We start from the raw sequence: 23,031 nt of genomic DNA on the forward strand, positions 1-23,031 counted from the left end.
CAGTTAAATTGGGGGATAGTCTGTGTTGGTACGTGTGAGAGAGATCCACCTTTCCAAGTTGTTGGGGTTCATCTCATACTTCTGAAGGTTTGAGGGTGCTGCCTGTTCCATACTCCCCCTACTCCTCATCTAGCCTTTTAGGGGTACAAACAATAGTAATTGGGGCCTAGTGTGGTTGTGTACGTGTGATATACATACACTTTTTTTGGATCATATTTTCTATTCCGCTATTTAATCAAAAACCTTTGGGGATCAGTTAAATTGGGGGATAGTCTGTGTTGGTACGTGTGAGAGAGATCCACCTTTCCAAGTTGTTGGGGTTCATCTCATACTTCTGAAGGTTTGAGGGTGCTGCCTGTTCCATACTCCCTCTACTCCCCATCTAGCCTTTTAGGGGTACAAACAATAGTAATTGGGGCCTAGTGTGGTTGTGTACGTGTGATATACATACACTTTTTTTGGATCATATTTTCTATTCCGCTATTTAATCAAAAACCTTTGGGGATCAGTTAAATTGGGGGATAGTCTGTGTTGGTACGTGTGAGAGAGATCCACCTTTCCAAGTTGTTGGGGTTCATCTCATACTTCTGAAGGTTTGAGGGTGCTGCCTGTTCCATACCCCCCCTACTCCTCATCTAGCCTTTTAGGGGTACAAACAATAGTAATTGGGGCCTAGTGTGGTTGTGTACGTGTGATATACATACACTTTTTTTGGATCATATTTTCTATTCCGCTATTTAATCAAAAACCTTTGGGGATCAGTTAAATTGGGGGATAGTCTGTGTTGGTACGTGTGAGAGAGATCCACCTTTCCAAGTTTTTGGGGTTCATCTCATACTTCTGAAGATTTGAGGGTGGTGCCTGTTCCATACCCCCCCTACTCCTCATCTAGCCTTTTAGGGGTACAAACAATAGTAATTGGGGCCTAGTGTGGTTGTGTACGTGTGATATACATACACTTTTTTTGGATCATATTTTCTATTCCGCTATTTAATCAAAAACCTTTGGGGATCAGTTAAATTGGGGGATAGTCTGTGTTGGTACGTGTGAGAGAGATCCACCTTTCCAAGTTGTTGGGGTTCATCTCATACTTCTGAAGGTTTGAGGGTGCTGCCTGTTCCATACCCCCCCTACTCCTCATCTAGCCTTTTAGGGGTACAAACAATAGTAATTGGGGCCTAGTGTGGTTGTGTACGTGTGATATACATACACTTTTTTTGGATCATATTTTCTATTCCGCTATTTAATCAAAAACCTTTGGGGATAAGTTAAATTGGGGGATAGTCTGTGTTGGTACGTGTGAGAGAGATCCACCTTTCCAAGTTGTTGGGGTTCATCTCATACTTCTGAAGGTTTGAGGGTGCTGCCTGTTCCATACTCCCCCTACTCCTCATCTAGCCTTTTAGGGGTACAAACAATAGTAATTGGGGCCTAGTGTGGTTGTGTACGTGTGATATACATACACTTTTTTTGGATCATATTTTCTATTCCGCTATTTAATCAAAAACCTTTGGGGATCAGTTAAATTGGGGGATAGTCTGTGTTGGTACGTGTGAGAGAGATCCACCTTTCCAAGTTGTTGGGGTTCATCTCATACTTCTGAAGGTTTGAGGGTGCTGCCTGTTCCATACTCCCCCTACTCCTAGCCTTTTAGGGGTACAAACAATAGTAATTGGGGCCTAGTGTGGTTGTGTACGTGTGATATACATACACTTTTTTTGGATCATATTTTCTATTCCGCTATTTAATCAAAAACCTTTGGGGATCAGTTAAATTGGGGGATAGTCTGTGTTGGTACGTGTGAGAGAGATCCACCTTTCCAAGTTGTTGGGGTTCATCTCATACTTCTGAAGGTTTGAGGGTGCTGCCTGTTCCATACCCCCCCTACTCCTCATCTAGCCTTTTAGGGGTACAAACAATAGTAATTGGGGCCTAGTGTGGTTGTGTACGTGTGATATACATACACTTTTTTTGGATCATATTTTCTATTCCGCTATTTAATCAAAAACCTTTGGGGATCAGTTAAATTGGGGGATAGTCTGTGTTGGTACGTGTGAGAGAGATCCACCTTTCCAAGTTTTTGGGGTTCATCTCATACTTCTGAAGATTTGAGGGTGCTGCATGTTCCATACTCCTCTTCCTCATCCTCCCTTTAGGGTAGGAAAAAATTTAATCGGGCCTAGTCTGTGTTTGTACGTGTGAGATACACAGTTTTTTATCCTATTCCGCTATTCAATACACACCCTTTTGGTGTAAAAAACATTAAATTGCGGCATAGTTTGCATATTTGACATTTGCATATATTGTGCCTTGTTGCGCTGTTTTGGGTACTCCACCAACATGGCCAGTGGCAATGACGCCATTCTCAGCTTAACTATCCCACTTCTATGCCTCCTTGAAAAAACAATTTGGGCGATGATGGAAGAGGATGTGGCACAGGATGAGGAGGAGGAGGAGGAGGATGAAGAGGTAACATTTCAAAGGCTTTCAGGGCAGTCATTCGCAAGGGGCTCCGAGGGTGGGTTCCTGCACACGCAAACGCCAGGGACACAATTGTCCAGCAGGGGCACAGTTCTGGAGGATGAGGAGGATGAGGAGGAGGAGGAGCTGGAGGAGGAGATGGAACCATGTTCACAGCAGGGTGGCACCCAGGCCAGCTCATGGCCATCACTGGTGCGTGGCTGGGGGGATACAGAGGACACGGACGATACACCTCCCACAGAGGACAGCCTTTCGTCGCCTCTGGGCAGCCTGGCACACATGAGCGATTACATGCTGCAGTGTCTCCACAACGACCGCCGAGTTGCCCACATTCTAACTTGTGCTGATTACTGGGTGGCCACGCTGCTGGATCCCCGTTACAAGGACAACGTACCGTCCTTAATTCACCCACTGGAGCGCGATCGCAAGATGCGCGAGTACAAGCGCACGCTGGTAGACGCCATGCTGCTGGCATTCCCATCTGACAGCGGGGCCACAGTGGAAGCACAAGGCAGAGGAGGAGGAGGAGGAGGTCGCCAACGCAACCAGGGCACCGCCAGCACCTCAGAAGGCAGGGTTAGCATGGCCGAAATGTGGAAAAGCTTTGTCAGCACGCCACAACAAACAGCAGCACCAGCAGCTCAGATGGAACGTCTTAGCAGGAGGCAGCATTTTACCAACATGGTGGAGCAGTATGTGTGCACACGCCTACATGTAGTGAATGACGGGTCTGCCCCCTTCAACTTCTGGGTCTCCAAATTGGGCACATGGCCTGAGCTTGCCCTTTACGCCTTGGAGGTGCTGGCGTGCCCTGCAGCCAGTGTATTATCTGAACGGGTATTTAGCACGGCTGGGGGCGTTATAACAGACAAGCGCAGCCGCCTGTCCAGAGACAATGTGGACAAGCTCACGTTCATTAAAATGAACCAGGCATGGATCCCACGGGACTTTTCCGTACCTTATGCAGAATAGCAATGGATACCGACCTTACCCACCCATTGTTCCATTTTTGCTCTTTCTCACTCTTTTGGGGTGTACCCTCATTTAAAATTTTTGAAAAGAAGCAGTGTTGGCTACCTCGTCCTCCTCCTCAGGGCCAGATTAATGTAGGGGCTATTGGAGCTGCAGCTCCAGGCCCCTACCTTTTATATAGGCCCCGGGTTGGCCATATTCACTGTTACCGCTCTTCTGTCACTTGTAAACACAGAAGTCTGGCTTCTATGCTCGCTTCCCCAGGCAGCACCCTCAGAACCTCCCCACACAGCGTGAAGGCCGGACAAGGAGGGACAGTTGGCGATGCATGGATGTGTTTATGGGCTTCAGAGACAGCATCCCATGTTGAATTAGGCATGCATGGCTGCACCCTTCCTCCTCTGGGTGCATGGCAAGGCACGGCCCTTAAGGCCCTTCAAAATCCTCAGCACCAAGCCCATGATGCTGTTAATCCGGCCCTGGTCCTCCTCCACCGCCGCTTCCACCTACACCGCCCATAGGTGTGCGCAGCCTATTGCATTAAGGTGTGCACCCCAAAGTTGAAATACACATGCATGTGTTTGCCAGCAGGGAGAGTAATGTATCGGGGCCATGTACCTGTAGGCAAGGAGAAATAGAGCAGAGCAGGTCCCAGGGAGATCTTTCCCATCTCCCCACTGGCAATGCTATGTGCCCTAGGTGATTAGGGTGTGCCCAGGCACACCCAGCACACCCTGTGCGCACGCCTATGTCACCGCCACATCCACCACCACCTCAACCTCCCTCCTACTCCATATGGGCCTCGTCCTTCAGAGATGAAGAAGAACATTGTTTTATTTTTCTGTTTTTTTTTGTTGTTTTAAGTTATTTCCCTATCCACATTTGTTTGCAGAGCACTTGCCATGCTCTTAATTACGTTTTGCTGCCATTTGCAGCACTCTAGCCCTTTCCTTTGGTGTTTTAGAGCCATTTTAGTGCCTTAAAGTTCGGGTCCCCATTGACTTCAATGGGGTTCGGTGTCCGGGAAAAGTTCGGTAAAAGTCCGGGACACGGACCAGGACTTTTTTTTAAAGTTCGGCCGAACCCGTCGAACACGGACATCTAGGTGTCCGCTCAACCCTAATTTTAAGCATAAGAACAGATTCTATACATTTTCCTTTCGATGCAACCCACTCTTTAAATTCTCTGTCCCTTTTTTTTTTCTTTAACTTGTGAATTTTCCATTGCTCGTAAAAATAAATGCTCCTTGAAGAGGTAAATGAGTTAAGTTTAATGTATTGGCTAATGGTACTCCCACAGATCTTTCGTAGCTTCTTCATCTTGCACACAATCTGCATTGTTATATTGCTGTATAGAAACGGGAGGGTGGTGGAGAAAGAGTAATGAAGACTAGATAATTAAAGTGAAATAAGAAAAGACAAGGTGAATGAAAAATGTGCATGCCATTTTTATCTTTAATTAAAAATGGTAGATAAATTGAGCCAGTCTGTCAGCAGGGGGAATTTTTTGCATGGCATTGCTTTATAAAGTTGGGGCTTTAGCTTTTTGAGAAAGAGAGTGGGAAGTTATGTTACATTTGGGAATCAGACTATGAGATGAGCAGGAAAATAGATACCAGTTAATAATGCTGAACCTGTGAATACCATCTCTAAGGTCTAGGAGAGCAGATTTGGCAAATATGAAGAGTTGATGGTTTATTGGTCTTTATTTAAAGTAAGAACGTAAGACATACAAGTAGTCTTCCATTGCTGTCCTTTTCCAGGACAGTAGCCTGGCTGTCATGCTGATTCAATGGCTTCAATACTTCCTTAGACACTGTCTCAGAACAAGTATGCATCTAAAGTCTTAAGCAGTATAGAGAGAATAATATTCCTTCAGCAGCTTTCTCTGGAGGGTGGCTGAAGCCCTGATAAAAGGAGAACTTTTAAGCCCTCAAAACGCATTGACTTTGAATGAGCGTGAATTAAATGAAATTTGTGTTTAATATGTTGTACTTTTGGTGGTTTGGTATCTTCCTTGCCAGAGATGTATAGTAACGAAGTAGAACTACTTAAGTACTGTACTTAAGTACCGAAATGCAGTATGTGTACTTTCCTAGAGTAGAATTTTTTTCTCCTACTTCTACTTTTACTTCACTACATTTTTTCGATGATTTCGATACTTCTACTCCGATATTTTTTTTTTGTGCTGCAAAAGTACTCGTTACTTTTCTGCCTTTCCCTTTTTCTTTTTTGTTTGGTTTCCCTCCTTACTGCTCTCTCCTACTCTTTCAATTATCCTCCCTATTCTGCCTTCCCCCCTCCCCTCCCCTTTTCTATAGGAAGGCAAAGGTAAAGATACCCCCCTTTTTCATGGGTACCTGGTCTCTGGCCATTTGGGTAGCGTTGTTCCGCTCCAGGCTTCCGCTGGGCTGGCGTGGAGTGCTCCCACATGCGCCTCTCGGCTCTCTGCATGTGTGGCGGCCTTCGGCCACTCCGCTCCTCCCCTCCTTGTCTCCATTCGCTGACGTCTCAGCGCTGGGAGGTGGGGATTCCGGCGGCCACGTAGTAGAGGCACGTGCGCATGCACAGTGCGATCGAGGCACTAGCAGCCATCTTGGTTAAGGGAAACATGGGGGGTCTCTGATGTAAGGGGGGGCTTTGTGTGGGCGGTCTCTGATGTAAGGGGGCTCTGTGTGGGGGGTCTCTGATGTAAGGGGGGTCTCTGATGTAAGGGGGGCTCTGTGTGGGAGGGCTCTGATGTAAGGGGAGCTCTGTGTGGAGGGGCTCTGATGTAGGGAGAGCTCTGTGCGGGGCTCTATGGGGGGGGCTCTGATGTAAGGGGGCTCTGTAGGGATGGTCTCTGATGTAAGGGGGCTCTGTGTTGGGGTCTCTGGATGTAAGGGGGGCTTTGTTTGAGGGGTCTCTAAAGTAAGGGGGCTTTGTGTGGGGGGTCTCTGATGTAAGGGGGGCTCTGTGTGGGGGGTCTCTGATGTAAAGGGGGCTTTGTGTGGGGGGTCTTTGATGTAAGGGGGCTCTGATGTAAGGGGGCGCTGTGTGGGGGGTCTTTGATGTAAGGGGGCTCTGTGTGGGGGGTCTCTGGTGTAAGGGGGCTCTGTGAGGGGGTCTCTGATGTAAGGGGTCTCTGTGTGGGGGGTCTCTGATGTGTGGGGGTCTCTGATGTAAGGGGGCTCTGTGTGGGGGGGTCTCTGATGTAAGGGGGACTCTGTGTGGGAGGGCTCTGATGTGGGGGGCTCTGTGTGGAGGGGCTCTGATGTAAGGGGAGCTCTGTGGGGGGCTCTGATGTAAGGGGGGCTCTGTGGGGATGGTCTCTGATGTAAGGGGGCTCTGTGTTGGGGTCTCTGATGTAAGGGGGGCTTTGTGTGAGGGGTCTCTAAAGTAAGGGGGCTTTGTGTGGGGATGGTCTCTGATGTAAGGTGGCTCTGTGTTGGGGTCTCTGATGTAAGGGGGGCTTTGTGTGGGGGGCTCTGATGTAAGGGGGCTCTGTGGGGGGGTCTCTGATGTAAGGGGAGCTCTGTGTGTGTGGGGGGTCTCTGATGTAAAGGGGGCTCTTTATGGGGGTCTCTGATGTAAGGGGGCTCTGTGTGGGGGGTCTTTTATGTAAGGGGGGCTCTGTGTGGGGGGTCTCTGATGTAAAGGGGGCTCTTTGTGGGGGCTGGGGGGTCTCTGCTGTAAGGGTGCTCTGTGTGGGGGGTCTCTGATGTAAGTGGGGCCTCTGCGGGGGGTTTCTGTTGTAAGGGGGCTCCGTTGGGGGGTCTCTGATGTAAGGGGGGTCTCTAATGTAAGGGGGGCTAAGTTTGTAGTGATCATAAAAAAGAAAAGTCAAATGAAGTGCAAGAAAAAATGTGCAGGGCGCTGGTGGGCTGCCACAGGATCAGCTCGCACAGGGCGCTTGAACACCTAAGGCCGGCCCTGGTTGGGAGGTTCTTTCCCATTAACAGCAGATATGAAATTATATTCATCTTGTTTTGTCACATACAGTATATATATTTGAAGATTCACAATATTTTGAACTTTTTATTGACTTAGATTTCATACACTCTTCCTTTATTTCATTATTGGAATATATTGTTGTATATCACATTGGTTTATATATGATTTTGCGCACCAATAAGCTGTGGAGAAAAAAAACAGGCAGGGAAGAGAAGGAGGGATGCTTTAAAAGGGGAAGGGAGGGACATACTTTATCTGTTTTTTGTTTACAAAAAGTTACAGCCTAAGGAATTGTGATTGTCCTTTAGGTTAATCATTTGAATAAATCATTTGAAATAATAAAAAACAATATGATGTTCAAACTTTTGACTTCTTTCTTTAATAACTACATAACACAGTACTTCTACTTCTACTTTCAGTACTTAAGTAGAATTTTTTTTTCAAAACTACTGGTACTTTTTACTTTTAGTACTTAAGTAGCAATTTTTTTGAAAAAACTACTTGCAATACTTAAGTAAAAAAAATGTTGAATACTTTAGTACTTCCACTTAAGTAACTTTTTCTGCGAGCACTTCCACTTCTACTTAAGTAACTTTTTGATCGAGCACTTGTACTTTTACTCAAGTAGAAATTTTGAGTACTTTATACAAGTCTGTTCCTTGCACACTTAGTCCATCGTTATTGTTCTAGGACAGTAAGATGTGTTTAAATTAGAGACAGAAAGGCAACTAGCATTTTCAGAAGAAGCAATGGTAGCCTGTGTATTCTTTTGCACTATAAATTTTCTAATAACATCGAGGCCTCTTTTGTCAAAACAGAAATAATTATTTTAAATAATTTGTGTACCCCACTGGCAACCACACATTGGGGATGGTATTATAAAACTGGAGACTGCAAAATCTGGTGCAGCTGTGCTTGGTAGCCAATCGGTTTCTAACTGCAGCTTGTTTAGTCAGTTTCTGCCCGTGCTATAGCCGAAAGATGGCTACAGCGTGGGCATTACTTTCCTAAGAGGGCGCCCATGGATGTTCTTCTATGATCACCCCCCCGCATACCGCAGGCTGCACACTCTGTGATTGCTGACCCCTTACCATGTGATCAGCTGACAGCGTGAGGAGAGAAATAGAGAGCTGATAACCGGCTTGTGTTAATTGTGTCCTGATTATCAGTACAGTCTAAACAATGCCCACCAGTGCTGTCAATCAGTGCCCACCAGTACTGCCAATCAGTGCCCACCAGTGCTGACAATCAGTGCTCATCAGTGCTGACAACCAGTGCCCTTCAGTGCTGCCCATTCGTGCCCATCAGTGCCTCCTTATCAGTGTCACCTGTCAGCTCTGCCTATCAGTGTCAATCAGTGCAGTCTACCAGTGCCTTTCAGTGTCCATCAGTGCCCATAAGTGCTGCCTAACAGTGTCACCTATTAGTGCCCTTCAGTGCTGCCTATTAATGCCCATTAATGCCCCCTACCAGTGCCCATCAGTGAAGTCTATTAGTGCAGCTTCATCAGTGCCTCCTCATCAGTGACCACCGATGCTGCCTCATCAGTGCCCATCAGTGCCACCTATCAGTGCCTATCAGGACCCATTTTGGTCTTATTTAGTAAAAGAAAAAAAAAGCCCAGTGGTGGGCACGCTGACACACTCATGCTAAATGACCCCGGATTTTTGAACCGTTTTACTGCCTGTAATTCACGTACTTCTTGTAAGTATGTTTGCAATAAATTATGGAAGTTGATTGAAAATACCATGAGATCTCCTTTGTTTATTTCGTTCTACATCTGAGCTGTGAGCTGGAGGAGAAGTTCAGAGTGCACTATCCCTGATGATTGTTCATTGCTGCATCTGGGACTGATTTGGAAAATCCCCTGCCTACACATGCTTTATGCCTCTGATTATCTTCTATTTGGTAAGGAGATTGGGAGATCACATTGCGGTGATGTGTGCTATCATAAGCCCTGAAGGTGGTGGAAACTTCTTCCTATCAAGCACTGCTTATGAACTTTTTTTATCGCTTATTACCCTGTGTAGAAAATCCATAGACTCAAAAATTATGAATATTTTATGGAAACCTTTTTCACAGCACAATTTTTTTGTATAAAAGTAAAGAAAATTGGCAGTGTGACTTTTGTAAAATCCTCATGAATATAAGATCATTACCATTAGTAACTTACACCACATTTTTCCTATTAGTATTGAGCCATTAATTTACTACAGATTCAAATGTACATCTGCAAAGTGACAAATGGACCATTTGCTCAGACTCACTGCAAAAGGAGGGGCACACAAACAGATCTTATGTGGCCTGGTGGATAGATTTAGCAGGAAAGGATTAGAACCTCTGTCAGGTTTTATGTCACTGATAGGGAGATTGGTCTGCACTTTTCATAATAGGGTATTATAAGAAATCTGTTTAAAGAGGCAAACTATATGCAGAAGGTCAGATATCATGTGACTATCTCTGCTGCTTCAACACTTGGTCGGTTTCATCAGGAATGATATTATAGCTAAGCATTTCCTAAAATGACTTGCATGTATAAAAAGCATTGCTGAGTTTTCATACATACTGCTGAAACATAAACATTACTTCAGCTATCTTTCTAAATCAGAATCCAATATTGTTTCTGCACAATCTGTGTAATCCTTTGAAAGTCAAAACAGAGTGCAGCTTAGGAATTTCAGCTGTGTCAAAAGGCATTCACTAGAGATGAGTGAATTTAAAAGAAATAGTTATTGTATAAGTTAGCAAGTTAAATTGCTACATCTACTGCATCACTTTTGCACCTCAGTGGAATTGTAAATGCAAACTTATTTCCTGCGAGATAAGCTGGGCTGCAATTTTCAGGTAATTGGAAGAAGCAGACACGAGTTGAGTTCTGTCAAGCTGATTTCAGTCTTAAGATATGATGATGATTATTGTGTCAAATGCAATCAAGGATGTAGGCCTTGAACTGACAAGAGGGATGGTTGTTTTTAATTCAGGTTTTTATATAAAGTAGACCTCCTGTATGCGCATAGTCACAGCTAGTTAAAAGATAAAAAAAAAATGTGTGTGTACACAGAAAATAGTAACATTTGAGCAAACACTGAGATTCTTTCTTTATACATTTTGTATAATCACCGTACTCAGTATTGTATTGCTGGAGCCCTAATATAGTATTAATTTTACAATTGTGAATTATTAATACATTTAATTGCCAAAAGAATTGTGACACTTTCATGTTCATATTAAATTAGGTTACATTTCCACAATATTATAACATATTGATAAGAACATTGTAGACAACTGTGGCAAATCAAAACAAGCTATAGTCATCTTGAAAACTAATATTAGATTTTTTTATTGTTTATTGTAGTGAACACAGAGATGTCAATATTTTAGAGAGAAATACAGCAGTTTTATTGTAGGTCCCATAACAACCCTTCTGCATGCTATAACAGGCAAGCTATGGATACTACACAAGCCTCTGCCTAACTCATTAAGCCTTCTCATTCAATTCTAGTGCTGTTCTTTTCAGTCATAGGCATGAGATGATTATCAGATATACATTCATGATCTAACCACTGAACAGTTTCTGCTGCAGGAACATGTAAACTCATTCAAGGTGAAATCCCCGAATCATGATCCCAAAGTTATTAAAAAGCAATGCATATCAGTATAACATAGACTACATTATTGCAATTCCCAAATCACCAAACCAGACTCTTTGAGCTTGACAGATTTTTTCCAGATTTGCAAACCTTCAAAGTCTGAGGAAAGCTGAAAGCTCCTGCAAACTATTTTATTTGACCAACTGGACATGTACTCAAAAAGTACAGCCACATTTCACAGTAACTGCTCCTTCAATGTTCTTTATTACAGAGTGTCGCATGAGGCCCATTGCAGCACAAGTCTTGTTTTGTTCTTTTCTAAATTTTACTTTCTTTGTAGATCATATTTTGCTTGTTTTTTTTAAAGTTGTTTATTAGACTCTGACCTTGGCTTCTATCCTGACCATTCTTCTGGATTGTGTTTTCTACTGTGGCTCGGTTCATTGCTATAATTTCAGTTTATGTGATGGAGAATTAAAACACTCATTGTCCTTTTTATATATCTCTCGTGAGAGGCAGTAATTCTTCTGTGTTTGAGTTACAAGATCTGAAAATTGTTTTTAAATGTGGTTTATATTGTGCAAAAGAAGAAATGGGGAGTAAGAATACCCCAAGGTGGTCATGAACACCCAAAAACCCAAATTAGGCAAGAATAGAACTTGGAATTATAACAAGAAGATTTGACATCTGGAGCCCGAAAATAACTTTTTAACTGGATAAAATTGTGTGGCACATTTAAATCCCCAACATCCGGATGTGGTAGTTTCTACCCCTTGCAGTGTTCCTACTCCCCTTTTCCTTAGCTGTCACTACCATACCTGGGTCTTTACCAATTCAATATATATATTTCGAGGACAGTGCCTTTATTTGCATAGCCAATCATCTTCCACACAATTCTCATGTTTTTTAGGTACACCTGCACTTAACTGTCATACTTGCATGGAGTGTACACTCCACATTTATTAGTGATTTTAGTGTTTACACTAGTGCATACATAAGCATATGCATGACAAGCACATAGTAAATCCTAATAAAAATCCAGTAAATCCTGTGAGTGTATAATTATGATATTTGTACCATTTATGCCAGTGGTGGCCAACTTTGTGCATATAGGGTAAATGTGTGTACAACAGTTGTTTTCAGAAGTTTGCTATTAGAACATTTCATTATGACCCAACAAAGAAAAATAATTTCTTTTGTGTAAAACAATAATTTACTATTAAAGTTGAGATCAAGTGGGGTTTGTACAGACAAATAATTAGCACTACCGCAGTAATTTTTCAGGTTTTGTTAAAATAATATCATTGTACTTGCTTTTGGACGTTTTTTATTTTTGTACAGGAAGCACAGTTATCTAGCAAATCAAATGTATTTCTTGGTATCTAGGGATTAATGGGAAGAGGGTTTTTCTGATTTTAACAGTCACAGCACCTCCCCAATCAGTCAAAGCATTTACACAATCATTCAGAGAACTTCTCTCATCAGTCACCAAAACACTCCTCGCCAGTCACAGCATCTCCCCCTATCAGACACAGCAACTCCACCATCAATCAGCCACAGTACCCTTCTATCTGTCTCTTCCCTATTACTATCCCTGTCCAGAGTTAGTGAACAAACAGTCTCATGGGTAAGCAGAGCTAATAAAAAAAAACCTTCCACAGTCTTCCACAAAGACTTCTATAGCGCTTTCTGTATAACCTAAATGGAATTCTGCAAATATCAATAAAATGCACATGAAAAAGATAATGAAGTAACATGTTATCAATCCTGATAATAACTATGAATGTATTTAGTTGACAGCAGTAATGCCCCCACAATACAATGTTATTCTGTTAACCCATGTGACCATTTGTTCACTAACCCTGGGTATTTCTTTTACCGTGATGCAGTAGGCTGGATGGTCACACTTGTACATAAGCTATTACAGACCTCACATAGCTAGATATCAATACCTAAGTGGAACAGTTTGGAGTGTCATGAGGTGGAAGGGCATATCACAGGTAGAACCTGGATGCACAAGGAAATTACACAGTTGAAATGCATATATGTTGAATAAATTGGGGCATTATATATAAATTGTTTGCCTTTTTTTTACTACACTTTAAATTTGGACATTGATTATTCTTTCACTTCATACTGGGGTCTAGTAAAAGTTTCAACTTAATAATGCATGCACATCATAACGTTTTTTTATTGTATTCACACATTTATTTTCTTCACATGATTTAAATGTTTTGGTGTTTAATCATTGTAGTATTTAGTGTATAATCTTTTTACAATGATTCTTTATTAAAGTTTTGCAAAAGAATACAAAATACAAAACAAGATAAGGTATTCATATGCAGCAAAAACCTATATAGTATAAATAATCTCATGTAGTATTCATTTTTTAATACTGCGTGCTCATATATAGTAGTGCTGAGTGTTTCAAGCAAGTCACGTGTTAGTAACTCTTTTGAGCCAAGGAATTTTAATTTTCTTCTTTGTGTATTTGTGCATATCTTGTAGAAGTGGTAATCACTTATCCTAGTGCTAGCCTGCTATTCCCTGTAGAAATATAGATGCACAGACAGTTTTTTATGGTTATTTAGCACATTGGGAGACTTTTTTATCTTCTTAAAGACTCCCAAGACACATCAAGTACTAGTGGGCCATGTACACTCAATGGTTGTGCTTTAGTGCTCCTTCTGACAGTGTAAGTCTGCAAGTAATCTTTTGTTTTTGGTTGATATTATACAGTATCTCAACAGTTGCTAAATAGTTAGGCTGCTTTGTTGTAGTAAGCTCTACAAATATCTATATTTGAAAAAATGTAAAAATAAAAATGTAAAAGTGACAGGAAAACATTAAAGTTAAAACTGCAATAACTAATTAAAATATATGTTCACTAAAAAATATACAGTATTCTATTTTCCCTTTACATTTCAAGCAACACATGTTGCTAAGGAGGAAGATTGTATTTGCAGTGGTTATACCATTGAACTAGGAGCTGGTACTCTTACAATGCCCTCCTATATATCTTTGAGTTGCAAAACTTATATTCCTGAAATGAAGCACAGGAAATGTAAAATAATTCATTTAGACTTTTAAGCAACAGAAATGTGGGGACCATGGGGGAGATGCAGGTGCAGGTAGGAGCGAAGGGGCTAATGAGACACTCATTATTGTTTTCTCAAGGATGCTGGCTTCTTTTTCCTTCTCCCCCTTTAGCTAAAATTACCTTTTACTCAGACATAACCTGTGCCTTGACAGATAGTATTTTTAACCTCTTAGAAAACCATTGTTCTTTTGGTCAGATCCTAGCCATGTACAAAGCAATGTAAATGTATTATGAATATTGTGTAGAGTAAAAGGAGAGGTAATATTTTGGCTTTTTACAGCTGCAGGAGTTATCAGTTCAACTCATAACATATTTCACATAATCAGAGGTATACAATGACTTTATTGTTGATGCTAATACATGTTTCAAAATTAATAACTATTAACTAGGCTTTGTTTAAAACGGGTAACCGCTTAGAGAAAAAGGAAAATATCTGTATTTACTGTATTTAAAAATGATGTTGAACAAAGAATCAAAACTGTTTCATTAAAGTTTACATATTACTATGCAAAGGACTTTTCAATTTATCAGCTGAAGCAGCAATGTTGTGTATGTTTAGATTTCCTAATACTGCTTAATGAGCACCACATACTGTGAATGCAGGATAATTTGTAGCATGCCCTTCGTATTAATGAGCAAGTCATGTTTAGCCAAACCTTAACTCACAAATTATTGCTGACCTTTTTGTTACAATATGTGTATGTGAATGTATGTATTTTGCCGTTAAAGATACTTGTTATACATGGTCATATGTTTCTGTGAATAACTTACAGGGAACTAAAATGGGTGTCTTTGACTTAACTTTTAAAATGAGCGTGTTCTAAAAATGTCAGTCAACATATTCAGAAGCTCTTTAAGCCACTTGTGTGCCATGCCCTTGTATATGACATATTCAAATGCAAAATACATTTCTGTAATTCTTATTTTACATAGATGCACTAGATACAGTAAATCAAAATGCAGCAATGCGGTTAAGAGACAGGGTATAGGGCTGATCGCTTTATTTACAGACTCTTTTTTGGGTGTGCTTGCCTCTGTTCCTACCACAACACATTTTACGGAGTTACCGATAGCAATGTCGTGATAACTGGTATTTTATCCTGTTTCTTTAGATGTATAGCAAAGTAAATATGCAGTTGTCAGAAAATTACTGCATGGTGGGTTATATGTGCTCCCTGTCCATTATTGATAGTTACTGGCAATTACATAAACAAAGTAGAAAATATACTTCTCTTGGCATGTTCTGGGTGTAACATATTCACAGTATTCTTATAATATCTTTGGTGACAAAAATTACACACAATAGCTTATTATTTGGATGTGTCCTTACGGACCTTGCTTTGTGCACTGGTGCACAGTCATGTTGGAACAGGAAGGGGAGCATGAAATTGTCCAAAATGTCTTGGTATGCTGACGCCTTAAGAGTTCCCTTCACTGGAACTAAGGGGTCAAGTCCAGCCCCTGAAAAACAACCCCGCACCATACTCCTCCCTCCACCAAATGATTTGGACCAGTGCAAAAAGCAAGGTGAGTGGTACCAAACGCACATGTTAATCTATACATTGTTTTGTTTATATTCAGTCTGAATGCGTCTACACTGTAACTGAAGACAAGGATACCTACTGATTTTGTGGCGGCGCTCTATTAAAGACAAATAGGCTGTTCACTTAGCAAAGTTACTTTTCCCTTTATGCAGTGAATTAGGTAAATGAGGTGCTAACTTCCATCATCCAATTATGTGCAAGCACTATAGTTATTTTTTTCCCCCTTGCACGAGATTGGGTGTTCTTTGTAAAGTGCATTTTTACCATGTTTACTATGCTAAACGAAAATTCTCCTGCAAAGTTAAAATTTCCCTGCAAAGTGACCAGCCTATTTGCATTTAGTAAATTGACCCCAGTGTCTTATTTGCCAGAAGTCATAATTGAAGATTTTTGTCTTGAACTCATGTAATCGCTGGAGAAAGAGAACACACATTGATAGAAGCAAGTCGTTCCTACAAAAGATTTATTGGACCCTGGCCATTCCACAATCCCAACAGATCAGAATAGACTTCTAGAGGGATCCCTGTTATCTTCCTTCTTCTTTCCCAACTTGTTGATGCCATAATGTGATGCCATGAGTTCAACACAGTTAGACAATTCATTAATACCAGCTACCATATTTCTGTCCCAACAAGTTTTATTTAAATTCTTGTGATAAAAAGGAAATCAATGCTGCGCTACAGTGAACGTGAGATATATCCAAAAATGCTGCTGTGCATAAAATCAAAATGATTTTGAAAAGTGTAAGTATGAAAAGAACAGCGCAGATTGGGTGTACTATACTTATAAAGTGCTCAATGTGCTGATGAAAGAATTGTAAGTAATGATGGTTGGTGCATGTGTAGGTATAAACCACATATACTTTTAAAATGCAAATATGAAACAATAAATAAATTCTCTTAACATATATGCTAAAAGTGCAAATCACCAACTAATATAGTGCAATTCATAAATAGAGGAAATAAATAACATATGTAAAGTCCAATAACAATAAAAAGTCCCAAAGTGCAATAGCCAGCAAGTAGCCAGTGAAAGTCGTTTGATTGAGAAACAACCCGAAATGGTGCTCAAGTGCTGGAAATTATATGCATGCTGCAATGGTGCGATGGTGGTGATTAACTCCTCTGCCCTAGGTAGTTGACACTTACCGGACAGTGTGGACCCTCAGACTTTATAGCGTAAGGGTCAAATGCTGTGGGTGGAAATGACAGCCGATGCAGGCTCCCCTATGCAATCTCACCGGATGGTCACCATATAAGAAGGAAAGAAGGAATCCCAATAGCGTAATATTGCTTAAACAGTAGATTTATTTGTCTCAAGAAAGAAAAAAACTCACATTTTGTGTAATAAAAACAGGCACTGTATGAAACGGTAGATCCCTGGGATGACGGTGCGCACCATTTCGGGTTGTTTCTCAATCAAATGACTTTCACTGGCTACTTGCTGGCTATTGCACTTTGGGACTTTTTATTGTTATTGGACTTTACATATGTTATTTATTTCCTCTATTTATGAATTGCACTATATTAGTTGGTGATTTGCACTTTTAGCATATATGTTAAGAGAATTTATTTATTGTTTCATATTTGCATTTTAAAAGTATATGTGGTTTATACCTACACATGCACCAACCATCATTACTTACAATTCTTTCATCAGCACATTGAGCACTTTATTTAAATTCTTGTAGATTAATTTTTTTAGGGTTGTCACATATGATTGCTTCTTACAGAACTCTATATAATATGCAGTTGTGAATTATTTGAACCAACACCTGGCATAGAAAACACATAGCATTGCACTTGGATATATGTTTAACTTTGAGCTTGAGAAAGGGTGGGGGGCAACAGAAACTGTCAATCCCATGGTTTATTTTTACTGTGCTGCATAAGGATATGTTTTGCTCTAAATTTCTTCATTATTGCATTGAATTCCAAGTCCCTCTCAAATCACTTTTGATTTGTATGTTAGGCTGTGATTCAAGCCCGCCTGACTGGTTTATAAACATTTTTCTCAGTAAAATTTTCAACTCTCGTTTTGGACAACAGTTTCAGGTCATTTACTCAGCCCTTCCTCAAGCCTTTTGTCAAATTTTCACCACCTTACACCAGTTATCTTACATGTGTGCTAACAAGAACTGACATTACCTCTCTAAAATTACCTTTTAACATGCTCCTTTTGCACTGCTTATATGCCTCAGAGTGGATCCAGAAGACATATGCCCATATTAATACCTACAGATTTAAATATACTAATAGTAAAAATCAACTCAACGTTTACAAAAGGGAAATGTAAATAAAAATTTGCATTTTACCCCGAGAATCTGTGTTCAAATTATGTGTACACTTCACATGAAAGAGTTCACACTGGAGTTGATTTACTAAAACTGGAAGAGTGTAAATACTGGTGCAGCTGTGCATGGTAGCCAATCAGTTTCTAACTTCAGCTTGTTCAATTAAGCTTTGACAGAAAAAACTGGAAGCTGATTGGTTTTATTTGCAGAGCTGCACCAGGTTTTGTAATATCCAGTTTTAGTAAATCACCCCCAGCATAGACTCTTTCAAGAAAATGTCTTACCAATGGTACTCTCCCCTCTTTTCTCTAATTACATATTTATGCCTCACAATGCTGTATTTTACATTTCTGTGTGGTCTCTCACAGAACAAAAACCACATGGACACCTAATATACAGTATATGATATAGGTGAATTGACACATTAGGTAATATCTAATGGGAATTCTATATCCCCTTTGGTGATGATTAAAACTCTTCCCTTTTGTCATAGCTGAGCACTGCATACAATTCAAAAGAGCCTGTTGGGGGGATTTACTAAAACTTGAGCATGCAAAATGGTGCAAGATTCTTGATTTTCACTTGGCACCTCCATCTGTCCATGTTATAAACCTGATCATCTTTATTGGGTTTTTATTTCTGCCATTTCCAAATCTGTATCTTCATACAATTTCTCTGCACCTGTTTCTATACTTTATCTTTAAATTGCTGTATTTTGATTGTAGGCATTAACTGCATATGAAAAAGTAAGGGTCTAATTGATACCACATTCACAACACAAGGAAAATACAGAAAGAGAAAAAAAAAACATTTGTTATTAAAGTACACATTTCCACCCCAAGGAGTATGCCATGCACCATTCTCTAAGCAAGTACTTGCTACATCATTCTACCAAAGGTATGATGTCATAGTGTACATTTTTCTGAATCATGGGTAATGGTGGAATGGCATCCCATCTCAACCTGTTTCACAGACTTGGTCTGCTTCTTCAGGATAAAACAGTGATATCATTAACCACTTAAGCCCCGGAGGATTTGGCTGCTCAAAGACCAGGCCCTATTTTGAGATTCGGCACTGTGTGACTTTAATGGACAATTGCGCAGTTGTGCAACACTGTACCCAAATGAAATTGAGCTTTCTTTTGGTGGTATTTGATCACCTGTGCAAATTTTATTTTTTTGCGCTATAAACAAAAAAAATGAGCCTCAATTTTGAAAAAAATAACAATATTTTTCAAATTTTTTATATGAAAATCTAAATTTTTTTAACATTTTAGGCAAATTTGTTTTCTGCTACATATTTTTGGTAAAAAAAGATCACAATAAGCGTATTTTTATTGGTTTGCACAAAAGTTATTGTGTTTACTAATTACGGGAAAGATTTGTAATTTTTATATTTTTTTTTAACTAGTAATGGCGGCTATCTGCTATTTTTTTTGCTGGACTGCGACATTGTGACGGAGAAATCGGACCCCTGACTGACATTTTTAACACTTTTGGGGGTTCCAGTGACATTACTACAGTAATCAGTGCTATAAATATGCACTGTTACTGTAAAAATGACACTGGCAGGGAAGTGGTTAACTTTATTGGTGATCAATGGGTTAAGTGTGTCCCTAGGGGCATGATTCTAACTGTTAGGGGGCATGGCTAGTGAAGTAATCACAGAGACATATGATCCTACATAGCAGGATCGTATAGCAGGATCTGTCATTACTTCAGGGAGAATGACAGATGGATGTGCTTACATCAGCCGTCTGTCTTTCTCCCACTTTTGAGGAAGATCACGAGTGGCCGGCGGACATCAGAGCCGCCGGTGACACACGCTGGTTAAGCAGGGAACGAGCAGGGGCACGCGGTTGCCCCCTACAGGCTCTTTGCAAGCGACGTAGTACTACTTCACTTTGCCTGTAAGCGGCTCCGTGCCGCAGTAAATGTACAGGAGGCGGTCAGCAAGTGGTTAAGACCCCTTTCACACATGCAGACCGTTCATTTCATCAGGTCTGTCACGTCAAAATGGATGAAATATTCATCAGTTTTTCATCAGTTTTTCATCCATTTTTCATCAGTTTTTTATCCGTTTTTCATCAGTGATCATCAGTTTTTCATCGTTTTTTCATCAGTGCTCATCAGTTGTTCATCAGTTTTTTTTACATCCACTACCAATGCAAAAACAGATAAAAAAACTGACCATTTGTCAGTTTACATCTGTTTTTCGTCTGATCCGTTTTTTTAACAGAAGAAAAATAGAGCTTTGATAAATTAAAAAAATGGATGATGACAGATGCGGATGTAAACAGATGTAAATGGATGATCATCCATTTACATCCGTTTTTCCATAGCGATGCATTTATGTCCATTTTTTCATCCCTCAACAGATGGATGAAAAATGGACAAATGGGCAGCATGTGTGAAAGGGACCTAATAGTATTTTAATGCTATCTGTAATGATACAGGATCCAGGGAGTGGGAGAGGGGAACAGATCACTGATGCTGCCCTTCTGTGACAGCTGGGAATAAATTCAGCAAGCTTTTAGGGTGATATTCACCCATTATTCTAATGTCCCTTGGATTTCTGGGCAAATGTCACCTTAAAGGAATTTATCCCCAAGTGGCATTAAATTACTGAAGTGATTTTATATATCTGATATCCCTATGTGTTACCTGTAAAGTTCAATTCGATCTAGGCATTAACTGCGTAATGCGCTCTTCATGTTCTGAACATTATGCACAGGATTCTCCTGTTCCTTCTGTTTGTAATCTACCATTAAAGTAATGATACCATAAGAATGCTTATTCAATACCTGCAGGAACTTGGTTTTATAGTCCTCATTTTGGAGAAACACACAACCCATTTGCAATCATTTGTAATTGGTGATACTCTACTGGTGTGACAGCATGTAATTAATAAGTCATGATGGTCATGTTCTCTCATTTTTACTTGAGATCTTGAGATCACATGAGTCACTCACATTATCATGAAATATTGCATGAAATAAAGACAAGTGTGTGTATGTGTGTGTGTGTGCGTGTGTGTGTATTCTTATCCACTGTGTGTCACAATTCATTGTGTAATGTTATCTGTTTTTCACAGTATTTGGTGCCAATTAAATTTTGTCACTTCTGTTGTCATTAAATGCAAGAGAAATTAGGGCCTTTGAAATCCAATTATTTAGATAATCACTTTTAATTACATTTAACTTACTTTTTAATCCAGGAATTTACATTGTAGCTAAGTGATTTTAATTAAGCTTTGAGGTTTTTTTTTTTTTTTTTTTTGTAAATGATGTATCGCTTATCAAATTTAGCGAAAAAGTCGTAAATTCAATATACATACAGTATCTCATTAAAGTGAGTACACCCCTCACTTTTTTGTAAATGTTGTATTATATCTTTTCATGTGACAACACTGAAGAAATGACACTTTGCTACAATGTAAAGTTGTGAGTGTACAGCTTGTATAACAGTATACATTTACTAGGGGGTGAGGTTTATACCAGCGCTAAGGATTTTCTGTACATTTATTGGACTATTTTAATTGGTGGTGTAAGCTGCCGCCAAACTGCCTCTGAGGCAGTGTGTAAGTGATAAGGTGCAAAATTGTTGGTGTCGGTGCTACCACAATGCTAAAATGTGAAGATAAAAGATGTGTGTGCTGTGCGTTTTTAGTGAGCATAAAACTGTAAAAACGGTAAATGTTCCATTCATAAAATCATAAAAGGTGCATATAGTGCGTTTGATAAAACCATATAGTGCGTCTCATAAAACCATATAGTATCACATCTTAAAATATGCAAAGTGCTTTTGTGCTGTTTGTACAAACATGTGCAAGTGCACCAGGTGCTCAGTTGTATGCTGTTGTATAGGAGAACTGCACCCGTGGATCCCCACTAGGTGCAAATGCTTACCACACACTTGTAACAGGTAGCTCAGTTCCCATCAGATACTGCAATACAAAATAGCATCAATTGCGTAGTATGTAGTATGTAAGTTTAAGCAGGTTCTATATCCACTCACAGTTTAGGAGTTCACTTTCAGCGTGCAGGGTCCGCCAGGCTGTGCCGTTTCCGCGTTCCACCGGTCTGAACCACCGCTACCGGAAGTGACGTACTGAAGCAATAAGCCAGTTTTGTCACTACAACGTCATCTAGAGCATATATAAATTTACTGTCCCCTTAAAATAACTCAACACACAGCCATTATTGTCTAAACCGCTGGCAACAATAGTGAGTACACCCCTAAGTGAAAATGTCCAAATTGGGCCCAAAGTGTCAATATTTGTGCGGTCACCATTTTTTTCCAGTACTGCCTTAACTCTTTTGGGCATGGAGTTCACCAGAGCCTCACAGGCTGCCACTGGAGTCCTCTTCCACTCCTCCATGACGACATCACATAGCTGGTGGAAGTTAGAGACCTTGCGCTCCTCCACCTTCCTTTTGAGGATGCATTACAGATGCTCAAGAGGGTTTGGGTCTGGAGACATGCTTGGCCAGTCCATCACCTTTACCCTCAGCTTCTTTAGCAAGGCAGTGGTCATCTTGGGGGTGTGTTTGTGGTTGTTATCATGTTGGAATTCTGCCCTGCGGCCCAGTTTCTGAAGGGAGGGGATCATGCTCTGCTTCTGTATGTCACAGCACATGTTGGCACTCATGGTTCCCTCAATGAACTGTAGATCCCGTGAACCTATGAACCTATGTTAAAGCAGTAGTAAACTCAAAAGCAAACATTTATTATATTGCATTAATTTTCTTTTTTAGGCTGTCTTCCTTCTATTTTCATCTGGTAATCAAGCTAATAAGTCTGTTGTTTTTTCAACAAAAAAGCTTTCTTGCAGTTACCGGGATGAGACTTAACCCCTTTGAGCCCAAGGGTAAAAAAATGTTAATGCCTAAACACAAGTTTGCCACTTTGACATGTGAAGGTAAAACTTTACATATTGTCATGACTACTTTGCATCCAGGTGGATTATACCTTGTTTTTATCAGGACAAATTGGGCTTTCATTTGGTGGTAAATGGTAGTGGATATCTCCTAATTTTCTTTTTAGTATCAAAGGAAAACATTCCCAAAATAGAAAAAAAAAATCATGACTGAAAAATGTTGCTGTCCAAAGGTCCTCTT

At 40.4% G+C, this 23,031-nt stretch overlaps 1 protein-coding gene across 1 annotated transcript in view; it reads left to right on the top strand.

Moving 5' to 3' along the window:
- Positions 1 to 23,031, top strand: part of DMD (dystrophin) — a 3,625,631-nt gene that overhangs the window by 2,575,043 nt on the left and 1,027,557 nt on the right. The window lies entirely within an intron of this gene.

This window comes from Pelophylax lessonae, assembly GCF_965119305.1.
Source record: "Pelophylax lessonae genome assembly, chromosome: 2".
Classification (NCBI taxonomy): Eukaryota; Metazoa; Chordata; class Amphibia; order Anura; family Ranidae; genus Pelophylax; species Pelophylax lessonae.